This window comes from Ictidomys tridecemlineatus, chromosome 14 (genome assembly GCF_052094955.1).
Source record: "Ictidomys tridecemlineatus isolate mIctTri1 chromosome 14, mIctTri1.hap1, whole genome shotgun sequence".
NCBI classification, from domain to species: Eukaryota; Metazoa; Chordata; class Mammalia; order Rodentia; family Sciuridae; genus Ictidomys; species Ictidomys tridecemlineatus.
In genome coordinates this window covers 49,618,187-49,634,544 of record NC_135490.1, presented here as the reverse complement: position 1 = coordinate 49,634,544, position 16,358 = coordinate 49,618,187, and the positions used below count along the sequence as shown (strand labels likewise).

General features: G+C 39.3%; 1 long non-coding RNA gene across 4 annotated transcripts in view; it reads right to left on the bottom strand.

The window, feature by feature from the left end:
* The window catches only part of LOC144370378 (uncharacterized), an 86,822-nt gene that overhangs the window by 28,974 nt on the left and 41,490 nt on the right, over positions 1 to 16,358 (bottom strand). For 2 of the 4 annotated variants that reach the window (XR_013430358.1, XR_013430361.1), the window contains exons 3-4: positions 13,345 to 13,411; positions 6,628 to 6,757 (exon numbers count right to left, since the gene is read on the bottom strand). The exons of 1 other annotated variant lie outside the window; for it this stretch is intronic. This is a non-coding gene — a long non-coding RNA (uncharacterized LOC144370378). Of the gene's footprint in view, positions 1 to 6,627; positions 6,758 to 10,257; positions 11,211 to 11,304; positions 13,078 to 13,344; positions 13,412 to 16,358 lie in introns of those variants that run through there. One more of the 4 variants, XR_013430359.1, reaches the window with a different exon arrangement.

The following is a 16,358-nucleotide window of genomic DNA, read 5'->3' as shown; positions in this document are numbered from 1 at the left end:
TCCTTCTGAAGAATTTTGGGGTGTTTTCTCTTCTAACTCTCTCTCTGGTCACCCACCTTTTCTCCCCATGGTTCAGACATGCCAATTTATTTTCCAACACTTCTTAACAATATTCCATTTATTGTCTTTGGTAGCTTTTGCTCTTCATCATTTTTTCCTTTCTCAGGCATCACCTACAAATGAGTGTCCCCTGACACATAAATGTGAGCCATTAGAATCTCTCACTGATTGTCTATTATTTTCGGTGTTCAGAGTATCTTTAGTCATTCATGCATGTCCTAAGCATCTTCCAGAAGGGCTGAACTGGGAGTCATGTCCAGGGGAATAAAAAAATGCCCAAGAAGATGTACATGTTTAAGTATGTTGTTCATCTGTATATGTCTAAAAGTCTTAGTGCATACATAAATATCAAAACCACTTGCAGATAGTTCTTGGACTTAATAATTTATCCTAAAATGAAGAAAGCAGTATAACTCTGCATACCGTTTATTTGGTAGGTACTATATGTCAGAAATTACTCCAGATGATTTCCATAAATGAATAACATCATTATTTTTACAGACACGGTATCTGTTTGCAAGTGTATCAAGTCTGTTTACTTTGGTCCTCCCAAAATGATAGGCACTTATACAGATGAAGATAAATTCTTATAGATTTTGCAAGCCCATTCAGCAGTTAGCTTTGTTTCATAAACTAACTTTGAGACGTTAAGGTTTGTGGGTAATAACTGATCTCACCATTTAAATGTTTCTGAGCTAGTAATCAATTGTGAGAATATACAAGAATCAGAAAGATGAACACTAAAATATAATTTTACAATGAGTGAAGTCAAATTCAAATAAGTGGTGAAACACAGAACCTTGATTAGGCCTTCCATTTTCTCTTCCATCTCCAAGTGTCTTGTAAAAATTACTGTCTGTTGAATAAACATGCAGAATATTATTGCCAGGAGACTGGGGTCAAGCAAAGAGAAAAGAGGAAAGGCTCTAATATGCTCAGTTGTTAATATACTAATTTCACCAAGACAAGAGCCCAGGAGGGGCCACATGAACCTAAAGAGAAAGGCTAAGTGTTTACTCAGCAGATATCTCAGCATGACAACACGGAGCAGGAAGAATAATAATTTCCCTCTGCGATGGGAAAGTTGCCCAGTTGCTTGGAAATAGGTTTTTTAAAAATACAGCAATAATTTTAAACTTCAGAAAAAGAGTTACTCTTTTCATGTTGACCACAGAAGCAAAATAATCCTCCATTAGAATTAAGGAAGAGTTTATATTACATACAGTGTGAACATTTGAACCTCAAACCATAAGGCTGGTTTCACTGAGGAAGGAATGAGATTCAGTGGTGATGAAAATCATTAGTATCATCCATACACAGAGCTTCATGCTCCATAGACAACTAGCTACATAAATTTAACCTCAGCAAAAATGTAAAGTAAAAATTTTATATTCTTTAAGTATTACTGGTGCTTACACTCTGATCCTTCTCAATGTTATATTCTCAATGTTATATTAGGTTGTAATTCAATTTAAAAACAAATGTGAATGTATCCTGCTTGCCCAGATTTGGGCTGGTAAGTCCACTCTCCCCCAACTATATTTTGTTCCCCAATAAAAAGCTACTACACTTTTTTGGGTGATCTTCTCTCCTCCACACTGCCCACGATGGTAGTTTCTACCAGAAAAATTTTTCTGGATTTCATTTACCAGCATGTTCATTCAGAAAAGAAAAATACCAACCTAGTTGTCCTTTAAACACTATTAGACTTCATTAGCAAAAACTCCTCTTCTGGCTGGTAATGTTTCTGATATGGGGCTCTGGCTCCAACATCTAAATGGAGAATCTCCATTGTGACCTGAGCTGCAGAAGAACAGTTCTTCCAGCTAATAAAGACTGAGCTGACTCAGAGCAGAACATTCAGTTGGGTTTCTTGGAGGCTTGTTTATAAAGACCATTCTCTGATGGAACAATTCCATCTTCAGGAAGCCAGAGAGCAGCAGGGCTTGCAGACTGGCAGGCTGTTGGTGAGGACAATTATGCCCATCTTCAGAGGAGTTACTAACACCCCCCCCAGGACTGTACCCTCCGTGTGCCTTGAAATCTGGGGCTTGGGAGGGGTCCCCAGTGGCATCTGCCTCCTCCTCCTCCTCTAGCCTGCCTCAGAGAGACTGGTGTCTCTTGTTCTCCTTGATCTTCAGAGAGGACCTTACAAAACCCTCTAATACTTTTTTGGCATTTCTAACAGGAAATCATTTTAATGCCAACTTCTTCTTAGCATTCCTGTGGTTTTAAAGCCTGGGCATTTAGGCCACCTATTAGAGACTGGACCAAAAAACCTTCAAGAAAACAAATTTCCTCTTGGTCCATTTGGCAGAATTATACTGGTCTGGGCTAACAATTGCAAAGCAATGAAACCCAAAAGAAAATCATCAGAGTTCTCATGTAATAGAGATATTTTCCCCTTTGAACTACCCTTTTAGAAGGTCATCAGAACACTAGACAATCAGCTTTCTTCAACTACTTGCTCAATGTTTTTAGCGAGGTTGGTATGAGTTTCTCTCTCCCAAATAATCCTCTAGTCCTTTTAACTTTTAGTTCAGCACTAGCTACTCTAATATTGCTATCTTTGGATGTTACATTTTGCCTATTGAATTTCTGAAGGCCAAGCACCTAAAATAGTGAGTGCTTGAAAATTAATTATTAAATTGAACTGTGTGGTTAATATTAGATTTTGGCTTAAAATAAAACAACATATCCTTCTATCTCCATTGTTTCAGTTAAAATGTGTATAAGCTTCGTACAGATGTAACTTTTTTTTTCCCTGAATAGTTTTGATTCATCGTTGGTTAAATCCACAGATATAGAATCCATGAATTTGGAGAGTCAACTCTATCTTCCATTGGAAAGATACATTCAACACAACCCCTTGTTCCTTCTCCACTTCCAATGTTATGAAAAGGTGCCCAGCCTGACAATCCCAATTTGAGATCCTCCACAGTCAAAGAAAGATTCAGTAGGGTTCAGTGACCCTAAGGCAAGGCAAATGGTGTAATAGTGCAAGAAGAGGCTATAGAAATTACAAACACACTCCAGGGACTTGAGAACTAGGGCTCCGAGAGGGGAAATGAATTGGCTTGGGTGCCCCAGCTGGATGGTTGAAAAGTCAGTGTTAGGATCCATTTCTGAGTCTTAACTGAATTCTTTTTCTGCAACACAATAAAATCTGCTCATCATCAGGGAAAAAAAAATCAACTTGAGTTAGATGGAAAATATTTTCCTGGCTATAACAAAAATCAAACTCACCAAAATGTCCCATTCCCTTAATTTTTTCAGTTGTTTAAAATTACACTGTTTTAATACTTTTTACCATGGATATTAACAATAAAGATTAAAAAAAAGAAAAAGAAAGGAAACCCAGCACTCCATTTACTAAACACACATGTCTAAACCCACCTCATGACCAACCATATCTGCCAAGCATAATGACCAGTCAAGTACAAGACTGTTCAAGCCCTGTGGGTCTGAGCTTTCTCCCATTATAATAGGATTATAAAGTACTTAACTTCTGCTACCACTATTGGAACCAGCTTTGCTCCCTCACCACAGAGGCCCTTTCAGGAGTAGCTCAGGGCCAGTGGGTCTTATCATTTATCACTTGTTTCAAGGGCTTTGGCTTTGATCTGGGGATAATTTGGTATGTTTGAAAGAGGAGTAAACCTTCAGTCTAATCTGGGGAACAAAGTACAGAATCCAGCATCCGGAAGCCTTGAGTTTATTTTTCATAAGCAAAACCATGAATTCATTGTCAGCTCAGGAAGAAAAAAAGAAGGGTTTTCTGGAAGCTGTCCCCAGCTGTTGGGTACTCACTGGAGAGAGAGAGAGAGAGAGAGAGAGAGAGAGAGAAAGAAAGAAAAGAAAGCCTTTGGGATGAAGAAATGCTGATGCTGGTGACCCAGATCCCAGAGGATGGGAGAGTCTTGCATTCTTTCCTCACCTTCAGCCAGTGGCAGGGACAGGAGGACTTTCAGGACCCTCAGGTCACTGCCTCCTCCACTTGGCCTGGTCTGGGCAACCTTTAGACTCTCTGAAAATCCACAATGTCTTAATTTAGTGTGTAGGAGATCAGATTGACATCTGATTGCACCTCTGCGAAGGGCTCTGAGGAGCTCAAGTGTTGAAGGAATGAGAAACACATGAGTTTAAGCTCCAATGAGAAGCTGTGGGGATTTATCCAGACACAAAGGGGCATGGACTTCCCTTGAACTTTAAAGGACAGATGGACTCAGTAGCTAAAGTTGAGTTCTGGCTCATGGTATTTCATTGAATCTATTATTTTTCTCTTTCTTTCTTTCTTTCTTTCTTCTCTCTCTCTCTCTCTCTCTCTCTCTCTCTCTCTCTCTCTCTCTCTCTCTCTCTCCTCTCTCTCTCCCTCTCTCTCTCTCGGACATAAACTGCAAGCTTTATTATCAGAAGGAAAAAAATCTGATTTTGGTGCTAATATAAACAAGTAGAACGTTGGGTGGGGGACAGTGAGTATAGGAACATACTTACACAGTTTGAACAAGGTAGCAGTGCAAGCAACCGTGACAGGATTGTCTTCTCAGGAAATGTGCTGTATCAGTTAAATACACAAAATAAAGCTTGCCATTGCATATAGAAAAGCAGTTTTGGGGTTTATCAGTCATGAGTTATGGAAACTGAACCACCATGAACCTCTCACTTTGTATGAGGAGCTGAGAAAGATAATTGAAGAACTATAGAAAATTATTACTGTTTCTTGTAAGTGGAGCTCTCCTTTTGAATTGGTAATCTTTATGCTAAGAACGAGGTATTCCAAAGCATTATTTTACCCTTGCATTAATTGTTATTGATTTAAAGTACCTGCTCAATGAATCAGAAGTTAGGTTTTGAGCCTGGGTACCTATGCCTTCCTTGAGTTTAAATTTGCTTTGGAGAATTCTGCTTGTACTTCAATGAGGTCTTCTGCCTTTTGTGACCTTAAAGGCTGAGCACTGGAGGTAATGTAAGTGAGCTGGGAGAATTGGGTCCAGTTTTCTTATTACTTTTTTGGGCTATTGTATTATATTTTACAAAGTGTTTTGAAATGCTCCCGATCTAAGAAAGGAAGATATATGGGACTCTTATCCAACTCCTATGAAATTAGCACTAGATCTTCCCCAAGACCCTACAATTTTACCTCCATCTACTTATGCAAGAGAAATGAATATATGTATACAAAGGTCTTGAATAACAGGGCTTATAGCAGATTTAGCAAGAATAACCCGAAACTGGAAAGAATCTGCATGACCCAAAACAAGAATGGTTGAACAAACTATGATATATTCATACAATGACTAAAAGGAGCAAACTTGATACACACGCCCTCTCAGAAATGCTATGGTAAGTGAAAAGCCAGAAGCAAAAAGAGTATAATCTTGATGATTAGATTTATGTGAAGTTCAAGAACAGGTGTTATGGGATGACTTGTGCCCCCCACCCTCAATTCATATGCTTACATCCTAACCCCCACCACATCAGAACATGGGTATATGCAGATAGGGCCTTAAGTTGAAATGATGCCATTAGCATGGGTCCAGATCCAACAGATCAAGACAAAGACAGGCAGAGGGAAGATAATTTGAGGACATAGAAAGTAAACAGTCATCTACAAGTCAAGAGGAGATTGTTCTCAGAAAAAACCAAGCCTGAAGACTCTTTGATCTTAAACATCCAGCCTCTGAAATTGTGAGAAAACTTATTTTGTTATTTAAGTTACCCAGCCTGTGGTATTTTGTTATGGTAACCCTAGAAAGTTAACACAGTGGACAAAACAAGGAAATGATCATAGAAATCTGAAGAGTGGTTTCCTTTAGGGGACTGAGCTTGATTTGAAAGTGGCATCAGGAAGCTTTCCGGGGTGGGTAAAAATAAATATTCCATATGCTAATTAGGGAGATGGTTATTTGGATGGGTAACTGTCAAAAGTGATTCATTAAACTATATTCTTAGTATATCCACATTCCATGGTTTGTGAATTATGCATTAATCATAAACATGAAAAATTATTTAAATCCACTTAAGTTCCAGCATTCTGAATAGGAAGATGATCATGACATAGCTCATACAGAGTTGTTGCTAAGATAAAATCAAATGACGCTTAGGAGAGGTCTGGCACGATGTTCAGCACGCAGGGTTAGCTCCAGATTTAGAGTTCCTGTTGCTTTGAGATGTTTGCTTTCTGGAATTTTAGTTAAAACTTCAACGAGGCAAACCAGACTACCCTGTTCTTTTGTCAGTGAACTCTGCCTTTTGTTACAGCCTCTTTATTCTTTCCATTATGTCCAGGAATAATCTTCAAATGCCACACAGAAGTGCCAGCATCCCACCCCTTCTGGGATGGCCCTTCCCCTGGCAAGTGGCTCCAGTTCCACCCATGAAAGAATTTCACACATTCTCCTGGGGGCCACTGATCCCTTTCCGGTTCCACTGTCACTCTGGAAAGGGCTTCAAGAAGGGATTGTTTTCAGGCATTTAGGGAGGCATCTACTGATCTTACCCACAATAGCTTTTCTGCTGGGTAAAACAAAACAAAACAAACCATAAAAATACTTGCAGCTCTCACACCTGAGCGTATGGAGGTTTTCCTGGGAGCCTGAAGAAAGGGGCTGATGTACAGCTGGTCAGATCTGAAAGCCCATCAGGAGGAGAGTCCTTTGTTTTCTGCCTCAGATCATTAAGATTTTACTGTAAGATTCTAAAAAAAAAATAATGTTAACATTCAGCTCACAATTTTCACTGTGAACAAAAGTGAAACTCATAGAAATCTCTGTGTTTCCTGTGTTTATCAGGAAAATGGTCACACAGGAATTTATAACCTTGATTATGTGTATCTTCTCTGTGCCTGGGCCATCTCCAAATCACTGGGAAAATTTGCATTTATATAGGTGAGAGGATAGGGAACTGGTATAAGGATTTCCAGAGGAAAGATATTGTTTTTAGAAATCTCAGTGCCAGCATGGATTGAGTCCCTAAGGCCTTTCTCAACATGTCTGTGCACAGATACCTTCAGCATCTTTCTGCTTGCCACCACAAAACAGCTCAAATGACCTGCTGTCCTAATGCCTTAGAAATCTATCCTCCTTTTCCTACACAAGTAGATTGTATCAGAACATCTAGCCTCTACCCTCTGCAAGATTTGTCTCTTTACTCCCCTACCTGAGTTACACTCACTCACATAGAAGGCCCCTGGATGGTCTTTGGGTTGGTGATACTCATGCCAAGAAATACATCAAGCAGAAGAGCCAGGGCACTCTGAGCAAAAGACAAGTTTAGCTAAAATGTGGAAAGGTAGAAACAGATGGTAAGTGCATTCCTTGAGTCTTAAAGGAGATAGGGAGCTTAGGAAATGCCAGGTTAAATAGGCAGTGATAAAAATCTTGAGAGTTTTTGAGTTTGCCACAAAAGCTTTATGGAATGTCACTGCATGTCCAACCAGAGCCACATGCACATAAAATGAAATGGAGACCTTGGTACCACAAAGAATGTAGGATTTCAGAAGCATCTTCAATGATTGGGGGGAGAGAGGGAGGGAGAAAGAGAGAAAGAGAAGAGAAGAGAAGAAGAAGAAGACTAGGAGGAGGAGGAGGAGGAGGAGGAAAAAGAGACTAATGAATAAGAAAAAGAAGAGGAAGAGGGAAAAGAAGAAAATAAAGAAAAGAGATGACCTGAGGTGGGTATAACTGTGGAAGCAACTGAGAGTAAGTGAGGGGAAATTGTCTAATGGTAAAACAGTAATGCGCTGTGTTTCATTTCATGTTGGTCGAGCCTTACCAGAGTTCTAGGTCTAAATCTATGCTGATCTATTTCAGTCTGAAAACAGGACTAAAAAGTAGATAATGAGCTGGGCTGCTTTGCTTGGAGTCAAGGAGGCCAAAGGGTGACTCAATAAAGCACTCAACCCAAGGAAAGGTCATTTTGCAGACTGTGGTGACCAGCTGTCCTCTAACTCCCATGAAATGCAAAACAAGGTTTTAGCTCATGGAGATTCATGACTCATTTTAGAAAGTTATTCTGCTGGGCTGACCCCATGCCAATTTATTTTTACCCGAGTGAGGTCCAAAGAAGGTTTTGAGGAAGCCACAGTGGAACTTTCTAAACAAGCAGAAGAGGAGCAATCCCCCACCAAATCATTGACCACAGGATTGATGAAGAGGGAGGGAGCTTAGATGGCAGACAAATCTTATCTTTCATTTTTTAAATATAAAGACTGAGAACTTAAGAGACAAGGTGACTTTACCTAAATCATTTAACAACACAGTTTTATTTTATTTCCAAAAGAAATAAAGAAAGAATGGTAATATGGGCAATAAGGGGTCCTTGGTAATCAGGGCTCCATGAATCCCCTGAAATTGCATGGAAAATTAAATGGGTATCTACAAGTCTGCTACTAGGTAGTTTGCACTAGTAAATCTGCAGTGAATGTTTAAATAGTAAATACTCCATACTGGTTGTAAATACACTTTGTTTCAAAGCCTCCAGATGTCCACACAATCCAGCAAATAGGGTTAGTGTCTGGTTCAGGAGGGGACCTTCTGACACTTCCCTCTGAACCGGAACCAGCAGTGCCAGGGCCATACTACATGTTTAATATTTTGAAAGTCACGTGTGTGTGTGTGTGTGTGTGTGTGTGTGTGTGTGTGCATGCATTCACATATGAATATATGCAGTTTACTTGGAAAAGGCTTTCATTACATTATTCAAGAGAATCTTTGAACCCAAAAGGATTAAAAGCCTGACTGTCAGAGCTATAAGCTCACTATGACATTTGGCTGTACTCTCAATGCCTAGTAATGGATTCAGGCCTGAATTTACATGTAGAGAACTTACCAAGTTTTCAAAAATTGGTTGGTCAAACCAAGAGTTTCAAATTAGCATAAGGTACTATTCTTATGGTCTTCACCCACTGGGCGTGTGGAGGACATAAGGAGCACTGGAATATTAATGAAACATATTGGATAACATTTTCTTAGTTCTTTTTCACCGAGTAAATCCCTCTGCAGGGCTTGTATGTATCTAGATTAATCAAAGGTCATGTATCTAGATTAATCGAAGGTGGACAGGAACATGGCATGATAGCTAATGTCCTGCATTAGATGTCTGTCTCTTTTTTTGAGTAGCATTAGAGCAAACAGTTAAATATAATCAAACTATATATTCAATGCAATTAAAAACAAATTCAGCGTCTTTGGAGGGGAAGGTTTAAAGAACCGGTAGTTAATAAACATTTGTCATACTCTTACTATGTGTCAGGTCTTTGGTTAGGCACTGCTGAAGAGTTCTGGAGTAAACCCTGCAAAGAATCCATGCTGCCACCTGGGTTCAATTCCTCCTTTATGGATATAGTGACATGCCAGGTTTACCCAATAGGCCAGAGGCAGTGTTGAACCACAAGACCTGGTCTTCCCCTATAAATTTGGGACATTAAAGAGACATAGAGGTTATCTGGTTCAAATCCCTCTTCTGAAGAAGACAGATTCATTAAGGTATGTAGAGCATATTGGTCAAAATAACCAAGACAGGATCCCAGCTCAGTTCTGATTATCAGAACAGTGCCCTTCGTCATACTATCACAGAATCTTTCTGCACTGGTGTGATAACAGGGTAGAACTAGAGACAGGAGAATGGTGGGCAGCAAAAGAAGGAAGAGGAGGGAATGCAAAACAACATGGATTCTTCATTAGTTTCACAATTTTGCTCAACAAAGGGCTTATTTGAGTCCTTGTTCCACCATTATTAGTCTGGAGCAAATGACTTGAATGTTTCTCTGAGATGCTTTAAAAAAAAAACATACTATATTATTTATTTATTTATTTTAACTTTTAAGCTTAAAAAAAATGTTTTGTAGTTGTATGTGAATGGAATGCCTTTATTTTATTTGTTTATTTTTATGTGATACTAGGATCAAACCCAGCACCTCACACATGCTAGGCAAGCACTCTGCCACTGAGCTACAGCCCCAGCCCTGGCATGCTTTTTTATCATTCAAGTTTGTCATAAATATTAAAAGTAATTCTTTATGTAGACCATCTTCCAACTTTCTCTAGTGAGAAGCCTGGGCTCAGTCAATCCTTTGTTTCCATTACTTTGTATGTACAATCCTTTCTTTAACTAGCCAACACGTGCTTTATTTCCTCAGCAAACAGAGGAAAACACTTCAAACAAGACATTTCTAGAAAACTGGAATTCTCTGCTCAGAATGTAACAAAAGTTTGCAAAAATATTTCTGCTGTGTTTGAGCTTCCTAAAATAAGATTCCCCAAAAAAAGACATTTTGAAGTGGTTCAGTCCTAAAGATGTTCTTTATTTTGAATTATGAATCTATAAATTTCTAGGAATTTCTCCTAAGAAAATAATCATAAATGTTATGCATGTTTATATTGCATTGCTTTTTATGAGAGAAAACCAAGACTATCTAGCAATTGGATTAGAAGCAATCTCACAACATATTGTTAAAATTAATTATGATAATCTACATAGACTAATACTATGCAGCCTCTTAAAATTAGGCTATTGGAAAACATTTATAGTTAAGTTGCAAAGTTTAAAAATATGTCATAAAATAGAATATGTCATACGGTGCTACATTGTAAGTATATGTTCATCTGTCTATATGTTTCAAATAAAGTTATAAACCATGTTGTTAACTGTGAATTGTCTTTGGGTTATTGGTTTGTAGGTAATCTGTTTTGTCCTGTGCACTTTAAATATAGTGAGGGTAGAGAAAAAACTATTCTTCACTGCGTGTAGGTTGGTCACAGGATCAATTTTGATCAATGGAATGTAGAAAAAGTGACCTACTTACATCCCTGGCTTTAGACAATTTTGAGCAATCCTCTTTCCCTCTGCTTGTTGATGCAGAGTCTAGCTGAGATGCTAAGAATGTTGCAACACAGCAATGTGGAACGATCCTGGATCCCTTAGTCACTGCCCTAGGGGAGTCATCAAACAGAGCCACCTGCTTAGAAACATCCACATTGAGTGAGTGAGAAATAAATGTTTATGATTTTGAGGTTGTTTGTTATAGGAGCCAATGTTAATTAGCCTGACTAATACGGTTTCCAAGTTTTCTATGCATTACTTTTGAAATTAGACAAACAAGTTATTTAAAAAGAATAATTGTCCATTCTTCTTCTTCTATGGGACACCCACTGTGTTAGGGCATTAAGGAAAATATCTCTTTTAATACTTGCATACAAAGGGGTAATCACCCTCCTACCTCTCCCATGCCACGTTCAAGGATACAGAAGTAACCTGGAAGTATTTTGGCAAACGTGCCATTCCTCTGCATCTGTACAGTCATCAGTTATTTGAAGACTTAAGCTGTTTTACCAGAAACCTGGGGAGCAGAACTGCAGAGCCACAGAAATCACAGGCAGACACGAGTTCTGTTTTGCCTTAGGCCCAGCATATGGTTTTGGAGAAATATTTACCATAGATGGTTCTCACTCTGCAATTTTACTTAAGTCCATGAGTTGCTCGATGTGAACATGAAAGTGGTATCTGTGGAATAACTTTTAATAGAAGGTGATGGCAGCATGGCAGGTGAATGTCCACTTGGGCTGGACCTGGTCCAGGCACCTTCTTCCCTTTCCAGAATTCCACAGCCCCTCACCCTCTGGCTGCCATTTGTAATGCCCACACCTGATACATGTGCATTGGTATGAAAGTGTGATTTCAGTGAAAGGGTAGCCAGCTGGCTCTGTGACTTACAAACCCTGGCCTGGGCACTGTGGGAAGAGAGCCAGGGCATGCAGCAGGAGAAAATGAATAAAGCTGAACTTGAGAGACCTGCTGCCTCCCAGATGCTGTTCTGGGCATTTTTCATCCTCCCAGTAACCCAGAGGGTGGGCTTGATTATCCTCAGTTTACACTAAAAAAAGGAAGCCTAGAAACTTAAATGACTCATTACCATCATCATGAGGTGGCCCATGTCTGCTATCTGATTCCTTTTATCCCTTTCCTTTCCTTTATAAGAAAGATTAAAGTATTCAACTAAGAACCACGGGGGATATTTCAATTATTAGTTTCAGAATTCAGTAAAAAAAAATCTATCAACATTTTCCTACCTGCCAACCCCCTTGTGACATTTTCTTTTTAGGTATTTGTTTAAATATCTCCTAACTTTTTGTCTCTGGTCTCATTAATTTTCCCCCTGCTGCCACATTGGGTTGGAACTAATTGAATGACCTTGAGGCCTGAGCACAAGAACATTGGCTGACACGTTTATGCCCCAGAGTCATTGCAGATCCTGGTTTTCTAGATGAAAATTGTCACTGGAGCAAGCTAACCTTCCCTACTTCAGGTCCCCTGTCTTCACCTTCAATGTTCAAAGGTAATAGGTTGAGGTATTCTTGAGCCTGTGCCTTACTTTCTCTTTCTGTTTTTTTTTCTTTGCAACCCCACCACCCCCCAGTTTAGCCTTCACTCGAGGCCATCATGATGAACCCTCTGCAGGAAGGCTTTCCTTCAAGGTTAAGTACAAACATCTCACTCCCTCTAATACTTTCAGCTCTGCCTTAGAAATTGTGCTGATGTTCATGACTGAGAGACTTTGAAGATTCTGGAAGAATTTAGGGACAGTCTTTTTTTCCCCAAGTAGGTAAGGTATTATTTGAAGAGAACTTTCACTAAAAATTTACATTTGAAAGGAAGATAACAAGTCTGTACTGTAGACACCATTGATTCTTGTTGAACATAAAGATGTCAATAGTTAGAGCTGTGAGCTCTTGAGTGAGCAAATCCGGCTATTGAGTTCTACTTTGGGGGATAGAGGTCCATTTCCATGTCCTCCAGGACATGTCTCAGGAGATTAGTGGGGAAGGTATTATTCCCCCCTTGGACCTATACAATTCCCGCATCCCCTTTTCATTGACACCCATCCATCGTCAGAGGATTTCTTTAGACTTTGGGAAACCACAGCCCTTGTGGCTGACTGTCATCGGAGCCCAGTCTCCATTGCACTCTTCAATAGCTTCTGTTCCTCTTTGCTTTCTTTGTTCACAGCAGACACTTCCCCTGCAGTGGCAAAGATAGCTCCATGTTTATCCAGGATCCTTGACCCTGAGCTTTCCTGATCCCAGAGAAGAAAGTTCCCTACCACTTCTCAAAGTTGACATGTCAAACTGTAAGGAAGGCCCTGATTGGCTATCCTTGGGTTATGTGCCCATTTCTGAGCAATTCATAACCACCTTAGAGTTGAATTGCTACAATAAGCCAGGCCAGGTCACAGATGTACCCCTCCAGCAGGGCATAAGAAAGGGAAGGCTGACCTGGCTGGCCTACCTGAGCCGTCTGGAATGGAGTCTCACAGGAGAGAAGGTTTCTGCAGCAGTGGAGGGCTGAAAGAGACCTGGGAAGGCAAAGGAAACACTGGTGGGTACATGATGTGCATGTTAAGCACGGAGTAAACATTGTGGTTTTCTCAAGGATGTTGATGCTTCAGAATATCTGGCATGTGGGAGTGCCTTTGGAGTTACAAAACTGTGCTAAGTACTTATTTTCATTAACCTTCTCTTTCAGATGCTATAGGTCTTAATATCACTTTCTTTTTCCCCCCCTCCCGAGTAAAAGTTCCACAGATGTTTGCATTCAGGCTTAAATTTCATTCACTCTGTTTTCTATAATGCTGCTTGGGAATTAGACAATCCTTCTTATGTGCTTTTCTGAGATTTGGCAAAACCCAGGGATGAATTTCTTGCTTTTGTCTTTCTTGCCATGGGAGAATTGAAAGCAGTAGCTTTTGTCCAATGAAATTATTTTTTTTCTTTTATTAAAAAAAAGGATTTAAAAGAACATCAACCTGGGCCAATAGCCAGGGAACACTCTCCCCCACTTCTTTTTCTGCTTTTCTTTCATTTCTGATAATTCCAAATCTGGCTTGCCTAGCCACTGCCCACTGTCATCTCTCCTTCTGTTCCTTTTCTTCCTGACCTCAGAGAACACCAAAGCTTTAGAGGCCCAAGCAGGGCTTTATTCTGCAGCCTTTCTCTCCTCATTCCTTTTATTGTCAGGTTCTTGAAATTCTCTCCACAATTGAATCAGGGTCCTGTGAGAACTCTTCTCACATGGAATGGACATCTCTAGGTGGTTTATTCTCCAGGGTCCTGGAGGACATGGAGATGCAGGTATGAGCTAGGATATAATGTATGCATGTGTATTCTATTGTTTGGATCATAAATGTCCCCAAAAGGTCCATATCTCCAGGACCTTTAAAAACTTGGTTTCCAACCTGTGGTTCTATTGGTTGCTCTTAAAAGGTGGGGCCTCATGGTAAGTCTTTGAACATAGTGGGAACTTGGCCCCTTCTTCTTCCTTGGTTTCCCTTCCCAGACATAAGGTAAGCAGTTCTGCTCTGCTACATGCTTCTGCCATGATGTTCTGCCCCACCATGTGTCAAAGCAAAGGGGTCAACCAGCCATAGACTGAAGCGTCTGAACTGTGAGCCCAAGTAAACCTTTCCTCTTTGTAAGTTGATTTATTCAGATTCTTGTCATAAGAAGGGGAAACTGGCTAATACAGTATGTATTTGTGAAAATACCATTAGAGTCTATCTGAAGATGTTAATGATCCCACAGATAACCAAAAAGGATGTCCCCAATGCACCCAATCTCCCATTTCATTGTAGCTATGAACACCCAATTTTGACTAACATTGCCTTCTTTTATAAACAGGAGCGCATTGATTTCTTTTATAATTAAGAGTTCTAGACCTTGTCTTACTTAATAACTACCAGTTTAGAGTACTAAATTTCACATAAGTTACCTCTTTTAATCTCCTAAGCACTTGAGGGGCTAGGTGTTATCATTCTCATTTTATCAGAATGTAGACCGAGACTAAAAGAAGTTACATTCCTTGATCAGTTTATACAGCTAGTAAATTGCACATTTGGGGTTTGAACATACATTAATTCCACTAAATTCTATTGCCTCACAGTCATAAGTTGGACAGCTACACATGTGTGTGATTTCTGCTATCGGAAGAGCCCTGCTCCCACAAGATCTCCTTTTTACCTTATACACCACATCACAAACCAAAATTAAAATTACCAATTCCCCCTCCCTCCCTCTCTCCAACCCCCTCCACTTAAATTATTAGTTAAGATGTTGTGAAAGAGAAAGATATTGATCACTAAGAATTCATGGGTTCTCCTCGGTCTTCAGCCCTGCCATAGCAGTAAAGTGGGGGTCTAGTTCCAGCCAGTTGGCTATGAGAATGGAATGTGTTCATTCTTATGCTAAGTATGTTTCTTCCATCTATTTTGAATCAGTCATCGTTCCCCAGAGAACATATCTATATATTTTATTGGATATTTTTTTGAATTCTCAAACTATGTCCAAATGCTACCATGCCAATGATCTTAAATGCTGGAAAATTTTGGATTAAGCCCTGGCCACAGCCTATATATTCCTGCATATTTCTCTGGTCTGTCTCAATTTCTTCTAGATCTATGACTGAACTACTATGTTTCTGAGATCAAAGTCTCTGTAGACTCCACTTGCTTGTATTATGAATGATCTGTCTCTCTAAAGAGATTTTATTTTCTTGAAACAGTTAACACCATAATTCAGCTACATAGTCCCAATTTCTATTTCAGTGTCTGAAATATAATTCATGCATGAAAGGTTTTTCTTAAATAAATTAGTGAGTCTTCAGTCAATCCACAAACTGAAATTCAGTGTTGATAGAATATCTCTGTGAGAGTTTTCTCATCTTAAAGAATAATCACTTTCAAATTTCAAAATCCACTTAATTATTTCCCCATTTGATCTCTTTGACCCTCCACTCTCTACATAGGGCATTCTGGGAAATTTTGTAATAAAATGGGCTAATGTAAAGCATATCCATATTTTCCCTTCTTAAGACTGTCATGATTTAGGAGGTTACATTCCTGACAAATATTGGGCTTTAGATCAAAACTAATAATTGACCACATATCCCATAAGACATCCTACAAGAGCAACAAATGAGTATAGTCACTGGAAACAACAAGGGTATGTTTCCAATTTTATTAAATGGATTTAAAATATGCTACATTTTTATAAAGTGTATTGTCATTTTATTTACTTTATCAGAACTTAGAAAACTTATTTGAAAATGATTGGAAATGGTCCAGCTAAACACAGTCACAATATTTTGTCTGATGTCTTTTATTCCCCATTGTAGTTTTGCCTGAAATAAACAGACACTTTCAATATGATTCCACTGATTTCACAGGTGCTTCAAGCTTTATGACAGGCGTTCATTATCTACATTTGCTGTTGATAAGTCTAGTGGCAATAATGATGGTGGTAGTGATA